At 43.3% G+C, this 13,310-nt stretch overlaps 1 protein-coding gene across 4 annotated transcripts in view; it reads left to right on the top strand.

Moving 5' to 3' along the window:
* The window catches only part of Eps8 (epidermal growth factor receptor pathway substrate 8), a 169,930-nt gene that overhangs the window by 72,141 nt on the left and 84,479 nt on the right, over window positions 1–13,310 (top strand). The window contains exon 1 of one of the 4 annotated variants that reach the window (XM_052175167.1): window positions 12,743–13,025. The exons of the other annotated variants lie outside the window; for them this stretch is intronic. The gene's annotated coding sequence lies outside the window, so the exon portion shown is untranslated. Of the gene's footprint in view, window positions 1–12,742; window positions 13,026–13,310 lie in introns of those variants that run through there. 4 annotated transcript variants of the gene reach the window in all.

The following is a 13,310-nucleotide window of genomic DNA, read 5'->3' as shown; positions in this document are numbered from 1 at the left end:
CATACTCAAACCATGGCAGAGATCTTATCTTGTTGGAGTTGTACTGTGGTTCCAAGGCTGAAGGCGACTTTTAAAATCCTTAAGTAACTTTACCCTGTATTTCCTGGTATATCTTCTTAAGCCTGGCCAGTGGAAGGTGAAGTCACCACTGCGTTCACCTACACACCACTGCGTTCACCTACACATTCTTACATAAGTAACTCTGCAATTCAACTTCTTCAATGTTTTCATAATTCCTCAGTCTCATGCTTCTGTAAACAAAGATTCAGTTATGACTCCACTCTTATAAATAATGTGTGACTTGTTGATGGAGTGTGAATATTAATGTGTATAAACAAACCCATAACCTGTAATCCAGGTTCTTGGACCAAACTCTAGCTCCAGAACCATTGTGACTTGTATGTTCTTTTTATGTGAACATATTAGCTCTTCTTCTCATTTATTTACCACATATGTTTGTCCGTTTTCATGTCTGTAGTGTATCTCCAGTTAGAACTGGGTCTTTCCAAGTGTAGGTTGGGTTTGGATATCTCTATCTTCAGATAAATGACATCCAATTGGTCATTCTGCTCAGGCGAGCTTAGGGAGTCTGTAACATTGAAAGTTGTCTATCTATGATGAGACTTTCTCCTAGACACGTATCTTCTCTCATGCTATTAGTGTCTTACATTCTTACTCCTGTCAAAAGAGGTTTTGATATGTGAAAAGAATTTGAAAAATTTTAAAACTATATTTTAATTTATGCTTTGTGTACATAGATGTGTGGATGTGTGTACTTGCCTGTGTGTCGTGGCTTATAAGGGGAGATCAGGAGACTTCTTTCAGAAGTTAGTTTTCTCTTTCTACCTGGTGAGTTCTGGGAAGTCAAAGTAAGGCAGTGAGACTTGGCAGCTCTTTGCACTGGGCCACCTTACAGGCCGCAGAGGTTGGTTTCAGGAAGGCAACGTGTTTAGAGTGTGTGAGGCGAAGCTGTGGTGAGAGATGTAACTAACCAAATCCCAGGAATGGAAAGGGAGGCAGTGCTTACAGCCTGAAGGGCAGGTGGTGACATTGTCCACCCTTTCTACTTGGCTGTCTTGCCATCAGTTGTAACTGGCCTCTTGTCATTTGGGATCTGTCTTTTGTCTTGTGTGTCTCTATAATGCAATTATAAAGGAGGAAGTAGGCTTGGTTACTAGTAGAGGTGTGCATAGTCATAGCACTTTCTAGAAGGAAGAGAACTGGCAGTAAGCAAGCCCGTGCCATTCCAAGTACATGATAGGGCACAGGATGACTTCTGCTCAACAGTTTTGTTCTAGAAAGGTGAGGAAGCCAGTAATACCCATGTGCCTTAGGTCTGCCTATGATGTTAGCCATCTGAGTACACAAAGGCAAGTTTACAAGGGTCCCAGCCTCTGCAGTTTTTACTAGTGTTAGGACAATGACGGCTATAGACCTCTCATCCACCTTTACTGACACCTCACTAACTACTTCCTGCTGAGTCAGAGCAGAAAGTGTACTAGCATTTTGTCACATTAACAGCAGTGGATTGATCATAAGCTATTATTAGGACTCTGCTCATTTGTAGTTGGAAACATTTCTTTAACTGTCGTTATTTTTATTTTTAAATATCTCTGTACCTTTGTGTTTGTGCGTTTGTGTGTAGGATCCTATGAAGACCAGAAGAAGGATTCACTGGAGTGGGAGTTATTCCTTGGGATCTGGGTTCTGTGAACTGAACTCAGGGCCTCTGCAAGAGCAACAAACGCTCTTAACCACTGAGCCACTTCACCCTCAGTTCCATTTCTGTTTGGCATTTGAGTAATGAAAGGGCACCGTGAGGAGGTATGAAAATGTCACATTGGAATTGGATTTGTGTATCAGATCTTAAGTATGGCGATGCTCCGAGATGTTGGTCCGGGATGCTTGCTGCTGTTGTGCCCATCCTGAGTACGTCGTTCATTTTGGAGTTCGTTGTGTGATTTTAACATTGTTCTCAGCAAAGAGACAATGCTGGTGCTTTCTGTTTTCCTCCTTCGCTTTCATGACTCTTGTGGTGATCTGTTTTTGAAATGGGTATGAATGTGTGGGATGTTTATCCAGAAAGGTCCTTGGGATCAAGCCTGGGTCTAAGAAGGAAGGAAATACTACAGAGCAGAGGGGACAAAGTAGTGGCGGCCACATCTGACCCCGTGTGGATTCACAGAGCCGGGATGGCTCTCTGTCATTGTCCTCATTCAGTAGAAGGGACCAAACACCCTGTCTTGATGGCTGACAAGCCATCCCTGGGAAGGGGAAGAGGACATGATATTGGGGGTGGAGCTGCTTCAAGCAAGGCTATTTATTAGCTGCAGGCTGTGGGCAGGCAGCACAAGGCATCTGGGTGAATGGATTCTATCCTGGGTGGGAACCTTAAAGGCTTGTCTGCTTCCACTCCTCCTTTTTCTTTTTGCAAGAAGAGTGAAAAAAAGACCTGGCCTTGGGCTGAGACTCAGCTTCTAAGAATGAAGCTACAGAGAGCAGATCTGACAGGAGCTGGGAGCTGGTGGGAGGAAAAGTGTGGGGCGGAGCAGGTCATCCAGCCAGACCAACTGTGGCTTTGATAGCCGCTTCCAAAGTTCTGTCTGCAGAAATACAGTTTTGTATGCCATAAAACCTGACAAAACTGGTGCTCCGTGCAGCAAAATGTTCTGTTCTTTATGCAAACAAATCCCGCTCTGCAAATAAACCTTATTCTTTCAGTTTTCTTTATACATGCCCATTTTCTATTCTTTACATTTTTCTTCTTCCCCACCTTTAGTAATTTATTCTTTTTGTTGAATCTTCGTATACAAAAGAAATCAGGTGAAGGCCAGAGTGATGGCTCAGAGTGCTGCTCTTCTAGAGGACCCAACACCCAGTTGGCAGCTCATGGCTGCCTGTTAGTCCAGTTCCAGGGGATCTGACACCCCACACAGACATATATGCAGGCAAAACACCAGTGCTCATAAAATAGAAATAAATGGAACAAATAAAAACTCTTTTAAAAAATCAGGTGAATTTTAACTAGTTTGCTGAAGCATGATATATCATTTTCTCTTACCTATTTATTTTTACAAGTTTTACACATATCTGTAGTGACTGTTGTTTGACTCTGCATCGGTTTGGTTTTTCTGCCTGTGCATGCATACTTAATTTATGGTGTATTACTTTGAAATTGTTTCACATTTGCCTTTTGGGGACAGACCTGGGATTCACTTGCTCCATTTCTTACTACAGGGAGTCTTAACTTAGTAGTTTTTTTTTTTTTCATCTCATACACATAGGGTTTCCACTTTAAAATGCTTATACCACAGTTCTCTGCCTTCTCCCCCAATATTCTCATCGATAAGCACCCATAAAACATTATCAAGACAAGGGAAGGTTTGCTTCTTCTGTCTTCTCACCAGTTTGACTATAAACACAGCACTTCAAAATGGCTCTTGTCGGATGGATTGTCTTAGCACCAACTCTGTATCTCGTGGCCATCCAGATCTATTGATTTGCTTGCTATTTTTATTTTCTGCACATATGTATGTATGTATGTATGTATGTGTATATATATGGGGTAACTGTGTACATTTTTGTGTGTGGAAGCTGTAGGTAACCTAGAGTGATTCTCCTAGGTTGAGATTCACTATATTTTCTGAGGCACTTGGGTCTAGACAATTTGGACAGGATGAATCCTGGACACCCCCCCCCCCAAGGATGCACCTGTTTAATTGCCTCATGCTGGGGTTACAGGTATATATTCTCATACCTGGCTTTCAAAACAAAAAGAAAGGTTTATGTGTTTATTTTTATGTGTGTGTTTGCCTGCATGGATGCATTTCTTTGTAGCACATGCATGCCTGGTGCCCTCGGAGGTCAGAAGAGGGCATTGGATCACTGAGAAATGCAATTACAGATGGTTATGAACCAGCATCTTGTTGCTGGGAACCAAAATTGGGTCCTCTATAAAAGTAGGCAGTGCACTTAACTGCTGAGCCATCTATCCAGCTCCTGCCTTGTAAATGCCCAAAGTTACATGGAATGGGTTACCTGGAAGGGAAGCTGGGAATATATGGGAAGGCGGCAAAAAGAGATAGAGACCAAGATAACACCTGCTATTCAAGGTCTCAAAGTTTAATGAAGAACTCCCAATATATATATATAGGCAGGGGAAAAGCCTGGAAGCTTCTCAGCAGAACCATTTCAGTTGCTCCACAGGTGAATATTGTTTCTCAGGACACTGCAGGTCCTTGAAGAACAATAGGCTTCACCTTGGTCTGAGCACTCCACCCTAGGTGGAGGGGATTATGGCTGACACAGGAGTTCCCACTCAAAGACTGGGAGAGGAACTTCACCTTGGTGATGTCAAGTTCCTGCTAGGTGGCATGGCACCTCAATAAGGCTCTCTACATTGCCTGGCTTTTAAAATGTTGATTTTGGGGGCTAACATCCACATGATTGCCCAGCAGGGACTTTATTGACTGAGGCATCTGCCCACCCTGTGGGGCACCAGGGCCACTATGTACAGTACAGCAGGCTATGTCCTGTTTGGAAAGAAAGTAAGGCCAGAGATCATCTTAGCCCCTTGAGTAAGTACTTTGTCCTGATCCAGTCTGCTTCAGGAGGCATGGTGCCGATTTAAATATAGATTTGAGTCATATATGTTCTTATATGTCGTCTCTCGTGTGAGTCCTTAAATGGTCCCACTACAGAGCCACACAGGCAGAGCTGACCGTTTTTGCTCTGTGTACACTGCTTTGGCCACTAGATCTAGCTTTGACTTGGCATCTGATGATTTTCTTCATCACAAAAGAAACCACATGCTTACCTCAAAGAAAATATTTTACTTTTAGTTTGTGAATGTGGGTTTGTGCACGTGACTGTAGTGCCCAAGGACCCCAGAAGAGGGTGTCAGATCCCTGGAGCTGGGGCTACAAGGTGGCTGTGAGCCTCAGGATTTGGGTGCTGAGAACTGAACCCAGGTCTTCTTAACCATTAGTCAAATCTCCAGACTGCTTCCCCCCACCCCCCGCCCCCAGTACTTATTTTTTATTACACCTGCATTTATTTGTCTGTGTTTCTGGTGCAAAGCCTACACTGGCTCATCTAACCACCATATTGCTACACCTCCCCCTTGGTTACTCATTGACACCCAGTTCCTTAGACTCTGCCTCTTCATCATGAAGGTGTCCATAGAAACCACATCCAACATTAACCTAGCACCCAGACCGAGTTCTCCATCAATGCTTCCCATTGTTGCTGCTCAGTCAGTCTCCCCGCCCTGGGCGAGGGCTTTACCTTCTCAGCAGTGGTTATTTCCTTATTAAAACGAGGAGGAAGTCTTGGAGAGAGAGAGAGAGAGAGTCCAAAGGCGAGACTCTGTTGAGGATAGCTAGCAGAATACCGAAACTGAAGCAGAGTCCCGCCCTTTCCGTGCATGAGCCAAAGGTCACTGGACACATCCGTGAGCAGGGAGCGATGCTCTCGCAGTCTCGCCTTGACAGGTGCTTGGAGGAGTTTCACCTGAGCAGCGCAGGAAGGTAAGTCAGAGTTTGTGGATATTTTCTCTCCTAAGGAGGGCTCTCAAAGGTGTAATTATGACAGAAGATGTTTGTAGACCTTGAAAGGTAGTATTATTTTTAGGCCAAGTAGGCCCTTTAACGGTTTTTTGTGTTTTGTTTTGTTTTTAAATCCCATTTGACATTCCTCATGGCTTCTAACCCTGGTAAAATCTTGGGATACTTTGGTGTCCACAGCCTTCTGAGTTCTCCCTCTCTGTTTCCTTGCTTGGGGATTTAAAGATCTTCCTTCTTAAGAGTCTGGTGCTTAGGAGAATAATCTTCCTGTTCATCTGTTAGCTAAGAAAGGGATCAGAGGACTATTCATAGTTGTGAAGCCATAGATATAAAATGAATCTTATATGAAAAACACTTTGATTATGCTATAAATATTGACTGCTTTGCATTGTTTGAACAGTGTTAGTTGTACTATGAAAATTTGCTTATTACTCAGATTTAACCTTCGTAGGTTATGATTGGCTCTGAGCCCACAGACTGAACATGGCCAAACTTCTTTGCAAACATTTTACTTGGGACTGAAACTGTAGTTGGATATGTGTTTTTAAAGTTTTTGTTTTTTAAATCCGTGTATATTAATGGAACTTGTAAATATTTAAATAGCCAATTAGTGGAAGTTGTAAAAGGAACAGCTATTTTTAAAATATCTAAGTTTATAATTTTGGCCTTTTAGTATTAAATTTGAGCTTAGAAACAAGCAAGACTATCAGTGAGTGTGTAGAGGTCTCTATATGCCTTTTATTTTTCAGGTTCTTATTGGGTTGTCACAATTAATCTGATTGGAAAGGAAAGTTTTGCTTCTTGCTCTGTTATCAGAAGTTAAATACAAAGCTAGGATACTGTGTGATGCTATGTAAGGACAAACAGGAACCCCAATAATCCAGACAGAGGGCAAAAGTCAGTATCTGTCTGACTTACTCTTCTGGAGTAGGGCTATATGTTCTTCAACTTAGGTCATGATGAGTGTGTGTGTGTGTGTGTGTCTTATATGAACATAGGGAGCCTGTGTGTGAAGATAAAATGTACATATATTTGGATGCAAATGGAGGCCAGAGATTCCTATCTGGTGTCTTGTCAGTCTTATCTTTGGGGGTAGTGTATCTCACTGACTCTGGCATGCATGGATTCTTCTAGGCTGTCTAGTCAGTCTGCTTTAGAGATCTGTCTGTCTCTGCCTCTTCAGCCCCAGGGTCATGGGTGCTCACTGCCGGGTCTGGCTTTTTGCAGGGATATTAGGTATGGAACTCAGGTCTTCGCGCTTACTTTGGTAAGTCTTTGATCCACTGGGTCATGCCGCCATGGCCTGAGCGATGCTCTTGACCAGCATTCTCATGTGTGATGATTTTTCTGTGAAGTGTCTGCCTCTTGTATGCCATGAGGAAGGTTGGCAATCCAGGCTTCACTCACATGACCTTCCAGCCGCACTCGAGGTGTTTAGGAGCAGAGAGAGCTGAGGCTTATGGAGATGTTTATGGTCTGGCTTATTTTTATCTCGGTTATAAACTTTTGTCCAAATTCCAAGGCAAGATGTCAGTGCTGTGTGGACTTTAAACTCCACGTATTCTCTAAGAAAGGAATGTAAAACATTTTGTTCTTTGACCCAGCCTCCTCCCCACTTGGAGGAGTATGTGTCTGTATACCTTATACCTGAGATTGTTTAAGCAGAATTTTCTGTTTTTCTGCAGCTCAGTATGGAAACTGCTTTTTTCTCCTTTTTCCTCTTCTCTCTCTCTTTCTTTCTTTCTTTCTTTCTTTCTTTCTTTCTTTCTTTCTTTCCTTCTTTCCTTCTTTCCTTCTTTCCTTCTTTCCTTCTTTCCTTCTTTCCTTCTTTCCTTCTTTCCTTCTTTCTTTCTTTCTTTCTTTCTTTCTTTCTTTTTTTTTTTTTTTTTTACAATTTAGCTGTTGTAAATTGTGTATTAGAAGAAATAGCCAGATACACGGCCCACCTGTTTAGTCTCCTTTCTAATTAAGCAGTTCTGAAATGTATTGTGTAGCGATGTCTCCTCTTAAGTTTTCCCGTTACTTTGTCTCTCTACTCATTCCCCAATGTCAGTGTGAAGGTTAGTATAGGGCTCAGGCCACCTTAGCATACAGTGACAAAAGACTTTATATAATGTCAGCTGAGTAGAAGAAAAAGGCTATGTAGGGTTATAATAAAGCAGATAATGGTGAAGTCTTGTGTGTGTGCACACACACACAAACACACACACAAACGAAAAGTCAGACAATGCAGGGTATCATTTCCTATCTTGGTTTTTTGAGACAGGCTCACTCACTGGCCTGGCGAGGCTGGCTGGCCAGTTTGCTCCAGAGATCTGCCTAGCTCATTCCTTGGTTCTGGGATCACTGTCACACTCAGCTCTTGAGCATACATCTGAGAGGTGATGTAGGCCCTCATGCTTCGACAAGCACTTGAGCCTCTGTTGTAAGCTCCTGTGGTCCTTTAACAAAAATTTCTAATTTAGTTGAATGACTAAATAGTTTTAAAATCCTTTTCAAAGGTTTAATGTTACTGTTTTTAATCATGTACACATTTATGTGTCTGTGTGTGGTTTTGTGCATATAACTGCACTGCCTGCAGAGGCCAGAAGAGGGCGTAGGGTCTCCTGGAACTGGAGTTACAGGCAGTTGTGAGTTGGTTGTGGGTGCTGGGAATCAAGCTTTGCAGGAGCAGTATGTAATATTGATTTCTGAGCCATCTTTCCATATCTTTCTCTCCCTATTCTCCTCCATTTTTAGAGTTCAGCTTTATATATATCCTGTGTGTATGTGCATGGTGTGTGTGTGTGTGTGTGTGTGTGTGTGTGTGTGTGTGTGTGTATGTGTGTGTGTGTGTCTGTGTGTGTGGTGTTTACACATATGCCATTTTGCTTTGTTCTTGTGTGTGTGTTTAAATTGCTTGATTGAACAAGGCCTTAAGTATTGACTTTTGAGCTGCATGCATATAGAATCCTGCATTCAGAATGTGTTAACTAGATTTAGAAATTTGATTAGGCCTACCTTGTGGCAGTTCTAATTACAATATTCTAAACTGTTAGAGTGATTTGTAAGCTAATGTTATCCTATATTTAGTGGTATTCAATCAAAGGGGGTGGCACATGAGTTTTTCATTTGCTCTCTGCTACATGTCAGCATTTCTCTATGAAGGTTTTGGTTTAAGAGCATGGCTGTACATTTTCTTAGTTATTGAAAGTCTCTTATGGGGTGCTTGGGAAGATGGCTCAGTTCATAAAGTACTTGCCTAACAAGCATGAGAATATGAGTTTGGATTTCTCTAGCTCACATACAAAACCAGCCATGGCAACATGAGCCTATAATTCTGGCACAAGATGGCAGGCAGAGACAGGAGGATCTCAGAAGCTAGCCTGGCCTATAGGGTGCTATGACAGGCCAATGAGAGATCCGGTCTCAAACAACAGGTGGAGGGTATGAGGACCATTGGAGATGGTTCTTTGATCATGTGTGTGCTGTATATACACACTCATACCCATATGTGCATAGACATACAGGGACACAGATACAATGTGTCACACTCATACTGACATGCTGATAGACACACAGGGACACAGAAGACACAGCTACATTGTGTCACATCTTTAGGTCTAATTCAAAATAACATAATCTTTATGCTAAAGGTTGTATCTAATAATTTGAAGTCCTATTCTTTGTATTTGTTACTTTCTGTCATTGCTTTCTAATAAAATAAAATAAAAGCTTTCCACAGGTAACACCCCTGTAGTTCAAATGGTTGACAATTTCATGTAATTTGCCAGGTCACTTAGCATAGTATACATTGGATCAAGCAGTGATCATAAGCCTTGATCTGCCATGATCAACATGAAGCCCAGGCTTGGAGAAGGAAAGCTGCCCCACTGCTCCCAAGACTCAGAGCATATGCTCTTCAGTAACTCAGAGCCCGGGTTCCTGACATCCAGCCCCGCTTCTGCCCATCCTCAGTTGACTTCAAAGCTCAGGCTGATTGCTGTCATCGGTTTCCTGATGGCCACTGTGTGAAGGTCATTGGCCACTAGGCTATTTGTCTTTTGTGATCACGTGTTTTCTTGGCCTTTATCATCTCTCCCATCCCCTGCCTCATTTTTTCTTACTCAGAGTCTGTCGTTTATAACCATCATTCACCTTTCCTAAGCTCTGCTGACCATCATGGTTGGATTTCTCTTGGTCCTACCATCCCACGATTTCGTATAATGTTTTGTGCTGTTGCATTTTCTTATTGTGCCTTATGTTGTGTTTATTTTCATGTATGTTCATATATGTTCATGTGTGTTCATGTGTGCTCATGTATGTTCATGTATGCTCGTGTATGTTCATGTATGTTCGTGTTTGCTCATGTGTGCTCATGTGTGCTCGTGCATGTTCATGTGTGCTCATGTGTGCTCTCGTGTGTTGTTCCTTCCATCTCGACTGACTTTAAACAGCCCACTTAGCTCACTCTCTGTCACTATGATAGGTTGGACCTAGGTGGTTTGCTTTGGTTCCTCCTGTGTTGCCTTACAGTAGGTAGATACTAATGGAGTGCTGCTCGGAACAAGGTGTCTGTGGGTCACTGCATAGCGCGCATTCTGCTCCTCTACCTCAGTGGATATTTGAGGACTCATCTAAAGAAATGCAGAGTGGCTTTCTGAGTTAAGGCTGAAGCAACCAAAGCTGCAGCTGAGGGCTGCTTCAGGGCTTGTCGCATGGTGCCTCAGGCCTCTTTCTAGATAAAGACCAGGCAGAGAGGAACTGCGAATTCACTCAGGCTCCATAAGCACGCACCAAGGCTCTGACTCCCAGAACATTTCCATGAATTCATAGTAGACAGAAATATAGTTAGTTGTATTAGAATGCTGGTTTGGGGAAAGGGGGCTTGTCCTCTCATGATCGGCATCATGGATTTGTGGCTGGAACAAAATACCGAGAGATACAACTTAAGGAGGGAAGGCTCCATTTTGGCTCACAGTTTGAGGAGGGAACAGTCTGTCTTGAGTAGGCAAGCCTGTGGGTGAGAGAGGCTGTCTGTGGCAGCCGGGGTAATTGACTTGACCAAGGTCCATAAGTGACAAAGGTCCGGGCTGGCTCTGAGTCAGGAGCTGCCTGCCCTGAGATGCCAGTGGGCCCTTAGGGTGCTGTGTGGGTTACACATTAATAACTTCTGCATTATCATATTCTGTGCATCGTGCGGGTTATACATTAATAAGTTGATGATGCCGCTGACCTCATCAGGTGGAGCAAGAACTAAGACTGATCCTGACACCAGTCTTTAGTTTTCCCAGAGGCTTATAAGTAAGAAGTCAAAAACAATTTTTTTCCAGAGTTGGGAAGTGGCAGTGAATAAAAGTCTAAGCAAGGAGAAGTGATTGTGTTGAGGCATGGAGGTGAGAGAGGGTCTTACAAACACCACCTGGAGGGTGAAAGGCAGAGCCTGTCTGAGAGCAGTCTCACACTGTCCAGAAAGCCTGAGCGTTGACAATGCCCTGTTAATGTAAGACTGTGGCAGGAGGGGGACCCGCGGCCCCTCACATAAGCTGTCTGTGCTGTAAGTCTGGGTGAATATTAGACTCAGAGAATCAGAGGGGAAAGCAGGAAGGTGTGGATGTCCTGGCAGGGCCATCCCGGGCTTTGAGTCATGTGTCACACAGACAATTATGCTCCCAGGTTATGGTAGGGCTGAACAGTTCTGTCATCAATTCCCATTCTAGCCTGGAGCTCATGCTGTGGTGACAGTGTTGTGAGCAAGCCTGACACACTGCCAGTCATATAAAAGTATAGGACAGCTAGGTGTGTGGTGTTCTCCCATAATTCCAGTATCGATGGGGCTGAGACAAGAGGATTGCCAAAGAGATGATGCCAGCCTGGGCTAAATAATAACAAATCGTGCTGGGTCCGTGATTGGCTATAAAGCAGGGTGCTTGTTATTGAATGAGCATTAACTGCATCCTTATCTCTATCAGACCTCTCGGTTTACTGCGGAAGGCACACCTTCTCTTTAAGTGTATATAAGACGTGTGAACAGTAAGGCAGCCTCAGGCAGCTCCTCAGGAGGGACCTAGACAAAGGCTCTGCCCCAATGGGACACCATAGTCCCATGCCTGCTGCTGTCCATCAAGACATTTAAGGGGTCAAGATATAAAGGACAAAGAGAATGAAATGATATTGATATTGGTACATCGCCCTCCCTCAGTGTTTTTAGTAAGACCCCAAAAACCATAGATAAAACTTATAGCATATGGCTGCAAAGAAACATTTTTTATCAAGTTGTACAATGTGTTTTAGGGTAAATGTCAATACAAAAGAGTGAGAAAAACAAACTAAAAGGTTTATGGTATAGAACGTCACAGAGACTAGTTTAATTTATTATTAAAGAAAGATTTTTTTTATATGGTTGGAGAGATGGTTCAGCAACTAAGGCCTTTCCCTGACCTTACAAAGTTCCTGGGCTTGGTTCCAGTCACAGATGACGGGCAACCATCTGTAGCTCCAGTTCCAGGGTCCTGATGCCCACCTCTGCCGACCTCCATGGGCACTGCCCACATGTGGTTCACATACATGCATGCAGATACATTGGATATGCTATCCAATAAACAAACAAATGAATGAATGAATCCATGAATGAATGAATGAATGCAGTACAACCTAGTATGTTGTTTGGAGGCATGTGCTACCATACCTTGGTATATTTTCTCTTAACTTATTATTTGTTTTATATTTTAAGTAGGTTATTAAAGATCAACTGTTCTTGCGCAGACCTGAGTTCGAGTCCCAGCACCCACATGGCAGCTAACCACACCCCATAGCTCTAGTTCTAGGCACCTGGTACCCTCTTCTGGTCTCTGTGTGTTCCAGAAACACACACACACACACACACACACACACACACACACACACGACAGATTCACATGCAGGCAAGTACCCATGCATATAAAATAAAATCAAGTTAAAAGAATAAAATAAAATAATTCCATTTCTATCAAAAGTAATGAAGTACACATTTATTTTTGAAAAGCAGATATTAAAAATATATCATTTACCTGTAAAGTGTAAGAAGACGATTTTATGTTCCATAAAAAGGCAAGTCTCCAGTCAGGGAGGAGCTTTCGAAGGAGGGCCTTTTAAGCTGAGGCTCAGGAATTAGGGAGGCAGAGCTAAAGCCGTGACTGTTCTAGGCAGGGCAGATAGTTCTCAAGGAGACAGGTGTGGCTAAGGAGATACCGCAGCGAGCATCAGTGCCCCTTGCATCGCAGGGCAGGAGTACCACTTATGTTTTTATTGTGGATCCACTGTGGGAAATACAGTCTCTGCTGCGAAGGAGTAAACTTCCATCAAGGCTTATTGAAAGGACAAGAATATGTGGGCATTTTCTGGGGCATTCCTCATGTAACCCTGAATACAGGGATTGATCCAGGATACTGCTCCCCTTCTAGGAAGCCAGACTTGTGCCTTTACCGGGGATGACAGCTTCAAGTATGTGGGGCACTTGCAATAACTTCTAACTAAGCCTTTGTTGCCTTTTCAAGTGTCTCAAGTGGAGTTTGACCCGGAGACGGGGGGGGGGGGGGGGGGGGGTTAGAAAAGGCAGGAAACCAACTGCAGTGTGATATGGGTTGCTCTGCATCTGAGTGTGGCCACTCTGTTCATTAACCAGCTGCTGGAGGAGAGGGTTTGTCACTAGAACCCATCACCCTGGATGCCCGGGCACTCCCTGACAACCAGACAGCAACCAGCAATGCTGGGTGAGCAGGGTTAGAG

The sequence above is a fragment of the Apodemus sylvaticus genome, chromosome 2 (assembly GCF_947179515.1).
Source record: "Apodemus sylvaticus chromosome 2, mApoSyl1.1, whole genome shotgun sequence".
Lineage (NCBI taxonomy): Eukaryota > Metazoa > Chordata > Mammalia > Rodentia > Muridae > Apodemus > Apodemus sylvaticus.
This window is presented reverse-complemented; position numbering and strand designations above follow the sequence as displayed.